The sequence below is a fragment of the Loxodonta africana genome, chromosome 27 (genome assembly GCF_030014295.1).
Source record: "Loxodonta africana isolate mLoxAfr1 chromosome 27, mLoxAfr1.hap2, whole genome shotgun sequence".
NCBI lineage: Eukaryota > Metazoa > Chordata > Mammalia > Proboscidea > Elephantidae > Loxodonta > Loxodonta africana.
In genome coordinates this window covers 7,089,968-7,104,688 of record NC_087368.1, presented here as the reverse complement: position 1 = coordinate 7,104,688, position 14,721 = coordinate 7,089,968, and the positions used below count along the sequence as shown (strand labels likewise).

Here is a 14,721-nt window from a genome sequence, read left to right as displayed (position 1 = left end):
TCAAATTTGTAAAAGTACAATTTTTCATCATAATCTGATATGATTCTTTTAATTTCAGTTGGGTCTGTTGAAATATCATGCATCCCATTTCTTATTGGGGCTATTTGCTTCCTCTCCTGTTTTTCTTTTGTCACTTTGGCCAATGGTTTATCACTTTCGTTGATTTTTTCAAAGAACCAGCTTTCGGTCTTGTTAATTCTTTCAATTGTTTTTCTGTTTTCTATTTCATTTAGCTCTGCTGTAATTTTTATTGTTTTCTTCTGGTGTCTGAGGATTTCCTTTGTTGTTCTCTTTCTATTTGTTCAAGTTGTCGGGATAATTCTTTGATTTTGACCCTTTCTTCTTTTTGTATGTGTTCATTTATTGATATAAATTGACCTCTGAGCACTGCTTTTACTGTGTCACAAAGGTTCTCATAGGAGGTGTTTTCATTCTCATTGGATTCTGTGAATTTCTTTATTCTATCCTTAATGTCTTCTATACTCCAGTCTTTTTCGATCAAGGTATTGTGCAGTTTCCAAGTATTAGATTTCTTTTCCCTGCTTTTTCTGTTATTCATTTCTAGTTCTATGGCCTTATGGTCAGAGAAGATTCTTTGTAATGTTTCAATCTTTTGGATTCTGTGGTCTATTGTAGAGAATGTTCCATGTGCATTGGAAAAGAAAGTATATGTGGCTGCTGTTGGGTGGAGTGTTCTGTGTATGTCTATGAGGTCAGGTTGGTTGATTGTGGCGTCGAGATCTTCCGTGTCTTTACTGAGCTTCTTTCTGTATGTCCTGTCCTTCATCGAAAGTGGTGTGTTGAAGTCTCCTACTATTATTGTGGCACTGTTTATCTCACTTTTTAATACTGATAGAGTTTGTTTTATGTATCTTGCAGCCCTGTCATTGGGTGCAAAAATATTTACTATGGTTATATCTTTTTAGTATATTGTCCCTTTAATCATTATATAGTGTCCTTCCTTATCCTTTCCGATGGATTTAACTTTAAAGTCTCTTTTGTCACAAATTACTATTGCCACTCCTGCTCTTTTTTGATTGTTGTTTACTTGATATATTTTTTTGCACCCTTTGCATTTTAGTTTGTTTGTGTTTCTTAAGTCTAAGGTGCGTCTCTCGTAAGCAGCATATAGAGGGATTTTTTTTTAATCCATTCTGCCACTCTCCATCTCTTTATTGGTGCATTTAGTCCATTTACATTCAGCGTAGTTATGGATAGGTATGAATTTTTTTTCTTTAATGAATATAGTGCTATCATTTTGATGTCTTTTTTTATGTGTTGTTGACAGTTTCTTTTTCGCACTTAATTTTATGTGCTGAATAGTTTACCTTTCCTCATATTCCTTGTTGTTGATTTTTTTTTCTGGTGAGTCTGTATTTTTTTCTTGCATTTTATTTTCACGTGTTGGTTAGTTTGACTCTTTTGTGGTTATCTTATTATTCACCCTTACTTTTCTAAATTTAAACCTAACTTTTATTTCGGTGTATTGCCTTGTCTTTGTCTCCATATGGAAGGTCTATGACTACATTTCTTAGTCCCTCTTTATTTTTTTAATGTTGTCTTCTTTTACATAATAACATCACTTTTTCCCTGTTTTGAGCTTTTTTAAAAAATAATTTTTGTTGTGCTTTAAGTAAAAGTTTACAAATCAAGTCAGTCTGTCACATATAAGCTTATATACACCTTACTCCATACTCCGACTTACTCTTGAGCGTTTTTTAAATTTTGATTTTTTTTTTTATTTCACTGTCTTGGTTGACTTCTGATTGCTCCGCCCAGTGTCCTAGTCTTAGGCTGATACCTAGTATTATTGATTTTCTAACCAACGAACTCCCTTTAGTATTTCTTGTAGTTTTCATTTGGTTTTTATGAATTCCCTAAACTTCTGTTTATCTGGAAATGTCCTAATTTGACCTTCATATTTGAGACACAGTTTTGCTGGATATATGATTCTTGGCTGGCAATTTTTTGCCTTCAGTTTTTTATATAAGCATCCTATTGCCTTGTTGCCTGCAGGGTTCCTGCCATGTACTCCGAGCTTATTCTTATAGACTCTTCTTTGTAGGTGACTTTTCGTTTATCTCTAGATGCTCTTAAAATTCTCTCTTTATCTTTAGTTTTGGAAAGTTTGACTATAATATGTTTTGGTGCCTTTCTTTTAACATCTACCTTATGTGGAATTCGATGAGCATCTTAGAGAGATATCTTTTCATCTTTCACGATATCAGGGAAGTTTTCTGCCAACAATCTTCAATGATTCTCTGTGTATTTTCTGTTATCCCTCCCTGTTCTGGTACTGCAGTCATTCATAGGTTATTTATCTTGTTAGAGTCCCACATGATTCTTAAGGTTTCTTCGTTTTTTTCAAATTCTTTTATATGATTTTTCTTGTAATATATTGGTGCCAAGTGCTTTATTTTCAACTTCAGAGATTCTGCTTTCCACTTGCTCAGTTCTGCTCCTCTGACTTTCTATTCAGTTGCTCCTTCTGTAATTTTATTGTTACTCTTCTGAGTTTCTAATTGCTGTCTGTCCATGGATTTTTCCAGCTTATTAAATTTTTCATTATGTTCTTGTATAACCTTTTTCATTTCTTCAACTACTTTATCTGTGTGTTCCTTGGCTTGTTCTGCGTATCTCCTCATTTCCTTCCTGATGTCTTGAAGGGTTCTGTATATTAATCTTTTATATTCTGCCTTTGGCAATTCCAGGAAGGCACTTTCATCTAGAAGATCCCTTGATTCTTTGTTTTGAGAGCTTGTTGAGGTGATCATGGTCTGTTGCTTTATGTGACTTGATATCTACTGTTGTCTCTGAGCCATCTATAAGTTATTGTATTAGCTTATTTTATGTTTGCTCACTGTGTTGTAGCTTTTTGCTTTGATTTGTTCTGATATTCCCAAATGGGTTGCCTGGGTGAGCTAGCTTGATTATTTTCACCTTTGGAGCTCTGATGTCCTGTCCCTGGATGGCTACAGCTGTTATCAGGTATATCAGTCTAGGGGTCCATTCAATTTTCTTGCATGAATTCAGCTCAGGTGTCCAGGTAGCCGATTATCAATATGTGGTACAGGCTTTGTCCTACAGTCTTAGAGGGGCAGGGGTGATTGGTGTAGGTACTGGTACCTGATTGCAGCAGGGCATCATACTCTGAACAAGGCCGGGGTCCTGAGAATCGTCCCCCACGTGTCTCTGAGGAAAGCATGTCCCTGTTCCCTAGATCCTATAGGTGGGGTGGGGGGGGGCTCTACAGACAGACCATGGGCACCCAATGTTTTTGGTTGTAAGGACTGGGAGGTACCAGTTCTCCTTGGATCCTTGTCACGGGTGGCTGGGTGACCTGAGTGGAGCCTCCAGTCCTCTAGCCCCTGATGTGGGTAGGTGAGGACCCTGTGTAATAAGCAAAGCAATGTCAAACATCAAATTCTCACCTCTCAACCACACGGCTGAAATAGTTGTAGTCTGCCAAGGAGGGCCTATTCTCCTGAAATAGGCCCACACAAGTCCATGCAGAGGGGAAAGGTACTTAAAGTTCATGGACCGTTTATGCCTAGACAGGAGCCGCTCCTGTCCTGAGCTCTTCTGCTTAATGGAGCTGGCAAATTATCTTCTCCCCTAATTGCAAATTTATTCCTTCTCCAAGGCTGGGAGAATGGCTCTAGGTGCTGAATAGGGCCTATCTCAGGGCCAGGGAAATCAGCTGCTGAAGCCAGCTTGGGATCGGGGCAGGGGGTGGTGTGGTAAAATATACGCAGGTACTTACCTTTTGCCAAGAGCGCCGTTCTTCTCTGGTTCCAGAGGTATGAGTAGGCTGTGTGGCTGGCTGCTTCTCCCTGAGGAAACTGCTGCCGAACACTAGTAGCAGCCTGCCACAGCCACTCCCAGGAATGGTGCCTGAGTGCTCCCAGTGATTCAGGTCCAGTAACGCCTCTCTGCTTCTGAAATGTCTCTTCCTCCCCCTGACTCTCAGTTCATTTTCTAACCTGCCTTTGATGTTCAGGGCTCCTGGCTTGTCATAAATATACTCATTTCACTTGTTTTTTCAGGTCTTTGTTGTAAGAGGGCTCACTGGAAGCATTTGTTTATTCCACCATTTTGGTCACTCCCTCTTCTGCATCCATATTTTAGGTATCTGTTAGAGCAGCACCTCACTCCTGGTAACAAATTCTGTCTTGGTTATCTAGGGCTGCTATGACAGGAATACCACAAGTGGATGGCTTTAAGACAGAGAATTATTCTTTCAGTCTAGGAAGCTAGAAGACTGAATTCAGGGTGCAAGCTCCAGACGATGGATTTCTCTCTCTGTTAGCCCTGGAGGAAGGTCCTTGTCATCAATCTTCCCTTGGTCTAGGAGCCTCTTAGTGCAGGAACCTCAGTTCCAAAGGACGCACTCTTCTCCTGGTGTTGCTTCTTGATTGTATTAGGTCCCTGTGTCTGTCTGCTCACTTCTGTCTGGTATGTCAAAATAGATTGGCTTAAGATACAATCTAATTTTGTATATTGAGTCCTGCCTCATTAACATAACTGCTACTAATCCCATCTCATTAACATCATAGAGATAGGATTTACAACACACAGAAAAATCACGTCAGATGACAAAATTGTGGACAGTCGCACAATACTTGGTATCGAGCCTAGCCAAATTGATACACATATTTTGGGGGGACACAATTCAATCCATGACAGGACAGTTGTAAAATTAGTAAGAATACTTTCCTTTGGGAAAGGCCAGATTCAAAACCAGTTATCTTCAAGGACTTACACATCCTTTGGTCATGACCTTTCATGTGAAGGATCATGGAGCAGGGACAAGACAATGGGAATTTTACATAAATATTTTTGGGGACACTTTGGAAGGCTTCAAATCAAGTAGCGAGGCTGTGCTCTGTTTGTTCTGAGTATAATGGAGGTAAAATCTACCAACCCTCACCAGAGGGATACCCTCATCATCAGGGTATCTCTTGGGAGATACCCATTGCTAATAGTACCTGTGTTCAAATAGTAAGTGGATTTTATTCAACTAACTCCCTCCAACAGTTATACATTTGTTTTAGTTGTGATTTGCGGATATTCACATTTAGTAGAAGATTTTCCCTGTCACCAAGCTATGGCAACGTTTGTGGCTAAGAAGTTGCTGGAAAATATCGTTCCCACTTGGGGCTCCAGCCATCCTTTGCAGTGATTTAGGTACCCCACTTTACTGGACAAGTGATTGCTTCTATTTGTAAAATATTTCCTGTTTTTTGTCAGCTCCATTGTTCTTGCCACACGCAGTCCTCTGGATTTGTAGAACGGAACAATGGTATCATAAAGACCGAATTGGCAAAACTTTCATCTTCAGTGTGGCTGACCTGACCCTCATAAATTGACCCCTTATGAGATAATTGCAGGGTAGCCAATGAATTTACCTTATTTATCAGGAGCTGCTGATTCAGATTTGATCCAAGCCAATTTATTAAAATATTGTCAGGCCTTAATTCATTATGCCAAGGAGTATGCTCCTCAAGCAAGCATTTGATGGCGGAGGTACAATGCCTCCTCTTGCACCTAGCAACTATGTTTATTGGAAGACACACCAATTAAAGGATTCCCTTGAGCCTTGTTGGAAGGGTCCATACCTATTCCCCCTAATTCATCCTTGTGTGGCTAAATTACGAGGAGTTAAGGAGTGGGTCCATTTATCTCAACTGAAAAAGACTACAGCACCTGTTTGTACTAGAAGTCACAGAAGAACTCAAAGTGAAATTCACTTGTGTTCAAACATGAAGTAGATGACTACAAGAGTGGATGACTTACCCCAGGTCATGGAGCTGGAACATGCAGGTGGCTAAGCTTTAGACTCTGTTATACTGCGATCTTTCTAGCTTTAGCTTTTCTGTATGTTATATACTTAAGAATTATTTTTTGGTAAACATTTATGCAACTTTTGGAGATTTTTGGAGTTAGTTTGGTAATTTTAACCAAACCCATTGCTGTTGAGTTCTTTCTGACTCATAGCGACCCCATGGGACAGAGTAGAACTGCCCCATAGGGTTTCCAAGGAGCACTTGGTCCATTTGAACTGCAGACCTTTTGGTTAGCAGCTGAACCTTAACTATTACACCATCAGGGTTTCCTTGGTAATTACAGGCACAGTTATTTTTTCTGAATGTTTGTGGTAGTATTCCTTTTCCATATGTGTGTTCTAATCATGACTCCCATTACTGCTTTAATACCTTTATTGTTTCCTTTTTCTATTGCTTGGTAAGAAAATGCTTTTATCAAATTAGTTATTTCAGTAGCCGGTGCTAACAATTTGAGTGCGGATGCATCACTCTTCCCCTCAGTCTACACAAGATCATACCGATCCTTTTGCTGTGCCAGTATTAGATTATAAATCCACACCTGATTTTACTGTTGATTTTGAGAAACTCTTTAAATGGGCTATTCATGTCACATTATGGCTACTTCCAGAATTACCCACTTATCCATCAACTCCCTGTTTCAATCTTACCAATGCATGGTTAGAATGTTTTATTCTACCCACACCATGCAATCTTTTTCTTGATGGTGTTCAATATTATTCTACAGTAGTAGCAGATAGTCATTTTAAAAATAATAAAAAACTCTCAGTTTGTGCGTGACTCAAGGATCCCTGGAATTTGGAGAATTATCCATTCGTGATGATTCATTAACTGCAAAGTGACTCAGAAGGGCCAATCAGTCCATCCCATTTCCTTATATTCAAACCTGGGCAGGCATGTTGTGTGCCCCATCTAGATGTGTCTTTTTGTGTGGAGGATCAGCTTATTCAAGGAAAAACTCTGGTAAGTCACTCTATATTTGGGCATTGTCATGTTTACATGGTTGGAATATATGCTAGGCCCATGTACCTTAAAGATGCTAGGAGTTACCATGAGTATTCATTCATACAGTGACACCTTGCTATGGAACAGTAACTTGAAATTAATATCCATAAAGAAGATAGAACTTGTCCTCTCAGATAATCCCATCATTTATTACCCAGGATGGGGAGATCCTTCTTATGTGCTGTTGTGCCCTGGCTTGGTACTATGCAATAGAACATCCCATTAGCAATTTATCTGCCACTATGGCTAAAATTGTTGATGATGTGGCCAATGGAATGGCCGCCCAACGAAAACTTTAGGATCCTTGGCCAAAGTAGTATTGGACTATGGAATAGTTTTAGATATCCTCTTAGCCCAGCAAGGAGAGTTTTGCTCCATTGCTAATGCCTGTTGTTGCTCTTGGATTAACTGGAGATGTTGAACAGGATATTGCTAAGATTCATCCAGTGGCTGTTTGGTTACAGTCTATACCCCCTATAACTTCACCATTCTTTTTTTATATCTTCAATTGGCTACTTAATAGTGCAGGTTCTTGGTTACGGTCTCTGTTGCAAACTGGGTTAATTATTTTAACAATAATCTTTATTATTGGAATTCTAAAATGTGTTATGCGATGTGCATCTACAACAGGAACTGATAACCCTGCTTCATCTCATGCTCAGAGAATTATGTATATCAACACTGCATTCAAGATCATGCTCAAAAATTACGCATATCAACACTGCATTCAGGAACCCAAAATCAGAGAAGCCTCATGACTTATGTTAGCCATTTGAAAGTAAGTCAGGTTGTTCCTCCAATGTGGCCATACCCTATCCACTCCCTATACCGAAATCACTGAAGACAGCTGCTCAGCCATAGCATGATGGAAGTACTGGAGCTGCCCAGCAACCAAGATACCGATGGTCCCTGATTATGGTGGATAAGGGGCTTAACATGAAAAACTAGAAAGGCATAAATTATGAAGGTTGAGCCACCACCTGGGATTAGCATATTGACAAACTCATGCAGAAGACATTATGCCCAAAACTGTGAACAAAGGATGTTCTTCAGAACCGTTGATCAAAGGAACAGAATGATGTGGGATATAAAATCAAAAGAGGCATCTGATGTAAAGTAAAATGGGTGAACTAATGCTAAAGCTCAGTATAATCTTTCACACAGATTCAAACCCTGTTGCTTAGGAACCAACGCTGTCATTAAGGAAACTCTATTCTTTGTGGTCAGGCTAAGAATGTGGATATTACATGTCCTGGTGTCTGTAACCAAACCTTATTGAAAGTTTTTGTGTTAAATCAGTCCAGAAAATCTTATGTTCTGAGCAAGGTAATGTTTAGCAATCTGTTCCCGACAGTATCTGTTATGCCATCATCATGTCATCATTTCGTGATGGTCATAAGACCCTCTCCACAAACACATACCTTGCAATTTTGTCCTTTAGCCAATTAATGTATGAATTTTTTTTAGCTATATGTAACCACTAATGTTAAAAATCATGTTCTGCTTTCTCCCACCTTTGATTGATTTCAGTCACTGTAAACCAATCAGAATATTGTGTTTTGTAGTTCCTCCCATGGCATATAACTATGTGTAATTTGCACTCTCTCCCTTGGATCCATGGGCTTCGGACTCTGAGGTTTTCATGGTCTCCTTTTGAATGACATATTGGCTTCAATAAATGTCTTTGATTTTACTCTAACAGAATTGGAGAATCTCTCTACAACAAGCATAATTTGGTGAAACTACTTGGAGAATCAGCAAATGCATCATCAAAAACTAATAGACAAAGAGACAAAAGGTTTAAATAAAATCAATAAGCTTAATATCAGCATTTACATAAAATCAGTAGTAGACAACTATCCACACCACTCCCTCAAGACAGTAAGTCCAGCCATTTTACAGGTGAATTTTACCAAACTTACAAAAGCAAACATCTTTCTTTTATTTAACGAAGTAAATAGGAAGCTAAAAACACAGGACCCAGAGACCAGGTGTGTAGTACAAAGACCTGACGCAACAGGTGCTGTTCAGACACCTTGCCTTTTAACCCCAAACAGTTGCTGTCAGGCTGATTCTGACTCATGGAGACCCCACATGTGTCAGAGTAGAACTATACTCCATAGGGTTTTAGATGTTTGATTTTTTTTTAGAATTAGACCCAAAAGCCTTTCTTCTGTGGCACCTCTGGGTAGACTTGAATCTCCAGCCTTTCAGTTAGCAGCCAAGCACGTTAACCGTTTGTATCAACCTTCTGACATACTCAACTTTTTGATAAGTGCAGTCAATTAAGCAACAGGACCATTCAGAGCCACTTCATTTATTCAGAAAGTCTTCCACATGACTGCTTCAAGGGTATCTTGGCTGGTGATGGCTCTTCTGTGGTTGAAATCCGTGCAAAATGCATATAATATACTTCTGTAAGAAAATATACAATAATTGTATGTGTAGTATGATATAAACTCTGGGAGGAAAAAAAGCAGACAAACATCTATGAAGAATAAGAAAGACTGGAAGAAAATATACCACAATGTTAAGTGAAGTTAAGTTTGAATGACAGAAGTGTGAGTCATTTCTTCTCTTTTGGATTTTTCTTTAGTGAGAAATAATTTAGTAGTTTCCAAATATATTGATGCTTCTTATTAAACTTAAAAACTTTTAATGGTTCTATTACTTCATTGAAACAAACAGAAAACACCTAGCAAAATAGCAAAAGAAAACCTAACCGTATCAATGAGAACATTAAAATTGAATGGACTAAACACGCCAGTCCAAAGGCAGAGATTATGTGACTGGATAAAACAGCAAGATCCAACAATGGGTCTTGCTGCTTACAAGAGGAACACCTTATATTCAAAGACACAAGTAGGTTGAAAATAAAGAATAGAAAAAGATATAGTATGTAAACAGTAACCATAAGAGAGCTGGAATGGCTATATTAATATCACATTAAATAGACTTTAAAACAAATATTACTATGGACCTTTTTGATAGTCAATACATCTAGAATATATAACAATTATAAATGTCCTTCAACAACAGACCCCCAAAATGCATGAAGCAGATACCGGAAGGATTAAAAGAGGAAATAGACAATTTATCAATAATAGTTAGGACTTTCAATACCCCACTCTCAGTCATTGATGGAATAACTACAGAAGACTTTAACACTACTCATCAACTTGACATAACTGATATTTATAAAATGCCCAAGGACTGCAGAACACATGATCTTTTCAAGTATACATGGAACATTTTCCAGGGTAGGCCTTGAGCCAAAAACAAGTCTCAATAAAATTAAAAAGACTGAAATTATGCAAAGTGTGTTCTCTGATTCTCTGACCACAATGGAATTAAATTAGAAATCCACAACAGAAAGAAATATGAGAAAACACCAAATACTTGAAAATTAACACACTTCAAAATAATCCATGCATCAAAGAAGAAAACAGAAGAGACATTAAAAATAATTTGGACTTAATGAAAACAAAAACACAACATATCAAAACATATGGGATGTATCTCAAGCATTGCTTGTAAAGAAATGTATAACTTTAAATGCCTGTGATAGAAAGAAGAGAAGTCTCAAATAAAAAACCTAAGCTTTCACCTTCGGAAACTACAAAACAATGAGCAAGCTAAACACAAAGCAAGCAAGAAAAAAAAAAAATGAAATAATACTGTGGCTGAAAGAAAAACCCGGAGAAAATCAAATAAACCAAGAGTTGGCTTTTTGAAAAGATCAACAAAATTGACAAACCTTTAACCTTTGGCTAAACTGACCAAGAAAACGAAAGAGAAGACACCGATTACCAAAATCAGGAACGAAAGAGGGGGCACCACTACCAACCCTACAGAAATGAGAAGAATTATAAGGGGTCTGCCCGCCCTCCGCCTCGGTCCGCTCGGGCTCTTCTCACGGTGGTGGCTCTGCGGCTGGGGAGACCTGCCACAGGCCGCTCTGTCTCAGCCGCCAACTCCTCCAGCGCAGGTGCAGGTGAAGCGGTGGCTGTCACCCCCAGGGTAGAACCCCTTCATGCACGAGCTGCGCTTCAGCACTCTGCAGAAGGCCCAGATCGCCATCATGACGCTGACCCTCTTCCCCATCCGACTCCTGTTTGCCGCCTTCATGATGCTGTTCGCCTGGTCCTTCGCTTTTGTACCTTCACTGGGATTTGCTGAGAGAGAACCAGAAGAGCCGCTGGCTTGTGGCAGAAGGTCGTGGACTTCCCGCTCAAGGCAGTCATGCAGACCACGTGATATGCAGGCGGCTTCCACCCGGTGGCCCAGAAGGGGTGACAGGCCCTACCGACTGAGGCGGCCATCCTGACCCTTGGCACCACACCCCTCGTACTTCGACGCCGTTCCCGTGACCATGACCATGTCGTCCATCGTGATGAAGGCAGAGAGCAGGGGTATCCCCATATGGGGAACTCTGATCAAGTACATCCAGCCAGTGTGTTCGGATCAGACCAGGACTTGTACAGGAAAACAGTGGAAGAGATAAACAGAGGGGCTTAGTCCAATGGGAAGTTATGACAATGATTTTTCCAGAAGGTACTTGTACCAATGGGACCTGTCAAACTACCTTCAAGACTGGTGTGTTTATCCTTGGTGTTCCTGTCCAGCCTGTGGTTTTAGGATACACAAATAAGCTGGACACGATCATGTGGACGTGGCAAGGACCTGGAGTGTTGGAAATGCTGTGGCTCGCCCTGTGTCAGTTTCACAGTTAGGTGGAAATTGAGTTTCTCCCAGTTTACCACCCTTCCAAGGTGAAGAGGAGCCCGGTGCTATACGCCAGCAGCATGAGGCGCGTCATGGCAGAGACCCTGGGCGTCTCCATCATGGATTTCACGTTTGAGGATCGTTAGCTGGCCCCAGCGGAAGGACAGTCCGTCTCCCCTCCGACACTTGCCTTCTAGAATTCGCCAGGCTTGTGAGAGGCCTGGGGCTAAAGCTAGAAAAACTTGAAAAAGATCAGAAAGCGCAAAGGTGAAGAAGGGCGAGAAGACTGACTTGTGAGGTTCACGGAGTACTTGGAGGTACTTCTTTCCGACACGCTGGACTGCATGTTCTCACTGTTTGACGAGAGCGGAGGTGGCAAGATGGACCTGCGGGAACATGTGATCGCCTTGTCCGTGGTCTGCAGAGTGTCTGAGACTCTGGACACCATCCAGCTGCCATTCAAGATGTATACATGGCAGAAGGACGGCTGCATAAATGAAGACCTGTCCTGCATTCTGAAGACGGCCTTGGGCGTGGCAGAGCTGCTTCTGATAGACCTCTTCAGCGGTGTGGATGAAGATGAGAAGAATCTCTTTTGCTGACAGGTTTGCACACATGTACCCAGACTTTGCAGAAGAATATCTGTATCCTGACCAGGCACGGTTTGAAACCTGCGCTTAGACTCTTGTCAGCGCCAACCCCGAACAGCCTCTGTAGAGACGTCAGCCTGGAAAGCACTGACCCCGGGAGGAAGCATCTCCATAGGAAACTGGACTAGGACAGAAGGTTCTGGAGTGAGGAACCTCCCCGGCTCTGTCACCATGCCCTACCAGGGGCTGTAGCTCCCCATTTGCGCATGAGGATATCTGGTGTTCTCTCTCCCCACAGGGCCTACACACATTGTCTCCAGACTGAGGTTTTAGAAGACGTAGGGTGTGTAAGGGGCCGTGGTGACAGGATGGTTAAGCACTGGGCTTCTAGTCAAAAGGTCAGTCCTTGGAACCCACTAGCAACTCTGTGGGAGAAAGATGTGAGTATGCTTACCTAAAGATTTACAGCCTTGGAAATCCTATGGGGCAGTTCTACCCTGTCCTGCTCTTTTTTGATTGTTGTTTGCTTGATATAATTTTTTCCATCCTTTGAGTTTTAGTTTGTTTGTGCCTCTAAGTCTAAGGTGTGTCTCTTGTAGGTAGCATATAGACAGATCTTGTTTTTTAATCCATTCTGCCACTCTCTGTCTCTTCATTGGTGCATTTAGTCCATTTATATTCAGTGTTATTGTGGATAGGTATGAATTTAGTGCTATCATTTTGATGTCTTTTTTGGTCTGTTGTTGACAGTTTCTTTTTCCCACTTAGTTTTATGTGCTGAGTAGATTATCTTTATATATTGTCCTTTCCTCATATTTGTTGTTGTCAATTTTGTTTCTGCTGAGTCTCTATTTTTCCCTTGTATTTTATTTTGATGTGTAGGATAGTTTGTCTCCTTTGTGGTTACCTTGTTTACCCCTATTTTTCTAAATTTAAACCGAACTTTTATTCTTTGTATCACCGTATCTTCCTCTCCATATGGAAGGTATATGATTACATTTCTTAGTCCCTCTTTAGTATTTTAATGTTGTCTTCTTTTACATAATAATATTGCTATTACCCTGTTTTGAGCTTTTTTTTTTTTTTTTTTTAAATAATCTGGCTTTGTTTTCTTGGATTACCCTGTCTGGGTTGACTTCTGATTGTTCTGCCCAGTGTTCTAGTCTTGAGTTGATACCTGGTATTACTGATTTTCTAACCAAAGAACTCCCTTCAGTATTTCTTGTGGTTTTGGTTTGGTTTTTTAAAAATCCCTAAACTTGTGTTTATCTGCAAATGTCACAATTTCACCTTCATATTAAAGAGACAGTTTTGCTGGGTATATGATTCTTGGCTGGGAGTTCTTTTCCTTCAATTTTTTAAATATGTCATCCCATTGTCTTCTTGCCTGCATGGTTTTTGCCGAGTAGTCCGAGCTTATTCTTATTGGCTTTCCTTTGTAGGTGGCTTTTCGTTTATCCATCGCTGCTCTTATAATTCGTTATCTTTGGTTTTGGCAACTTTGATTGTAATATGTCTTGATGACTTTCTTTTAAGATCTGCCTTAAGTGGACTTCGATGAGCATCTTGGATAGATATCTTCTCATCTTTCACGATATCAGGGAAGTTTTCTGCCAACAAATCTTCAACAATTCTCTCTGTATTTTCTGTTATTCCTCCCTCTTCCGGTACTCCAATCGCTCGTGGGTTATTTCTCTTGATAGAGTCCCACATGATTCTCAAGGTTTCTTCATTTTTTAAAATTCTTTTATCTGATTTTTCTTCAAATATATTAGGGCCAAGTGATTTATCTTCAAGTTCAAAACTTCCAGCTTCCACTTGCTCAATTCTGCTCCTCTGACTTTCTATTGAGTTGTCTAGTTATGTAATTTTATTGTTAATCTTCTGAATTTCTGATTGCTGTCTGCCTATGGATTTTTCCAGCTTATTAAACTTTTCGTTATGGTCCTGAATAATCTTTCTAGTTTCTTAAGCTGCTTTATCTGTGTGTTCCCTGGCTTGTTCTGGGGGTTGCCTCATTGCCTTCTTGATGTCTTCAAGGGTTCTGTATATTAAACTTTTGTATTCTGGCTCTGGTAATTCCAGGAATGCACTTTCATCTAGAAGATCCCTGGATCTTTGTTTTGAGAGCTTTATGAGGTGATCATGGTCTGTTTCTTTATGTGACTTGATATTGACTGTTTTCTCTGAGCCATCTATAAGTTATCATATTAATTAATGCTTGCTTACTGTGTCATAGCTTCTTGCTTTGTTTTGTTTTGGTATACCCCTATGAGTTGCTTGAGTGAGCTAGCTTGATTATTTTCACCTTTGGAGCTCTGACTTCCTGTCCCCAGATGGCTAGAGCTGTTATCTGGTATATCAGTCTAGGAGTCCATTCAGTTTTCTTGTATGAATTCAGCTCAGGTGTCCAGGTAGCTGATCATCAAGTGTGTGGTACAGGCTCTGTCCTACAGTCTTAGAGGGGCAGGGGATATTGGCATATATACCGGTATCTGATTGCAGCAGGGGGTCACACTCTGAACAAAGCAGAGGACTGAGAACCAACTCCCGAGTGT

At 40.1% G+C, this 14,721-nt stretch overlaps 1 pseudogene; it reads left to right on the top strand.

The window, feature by feature from the left end:
* The first annotated feature begins 10,305 nt into the window (after positions 1-10,305).
* Positions 10,306-13,224, top strand: LOC100670018 (lysophosphatidylcholine acyltransferase 1-like; annotated as a pseudogene).
* Positions 13,225-14,721: the final 1,497 nt, after the last annotated feature.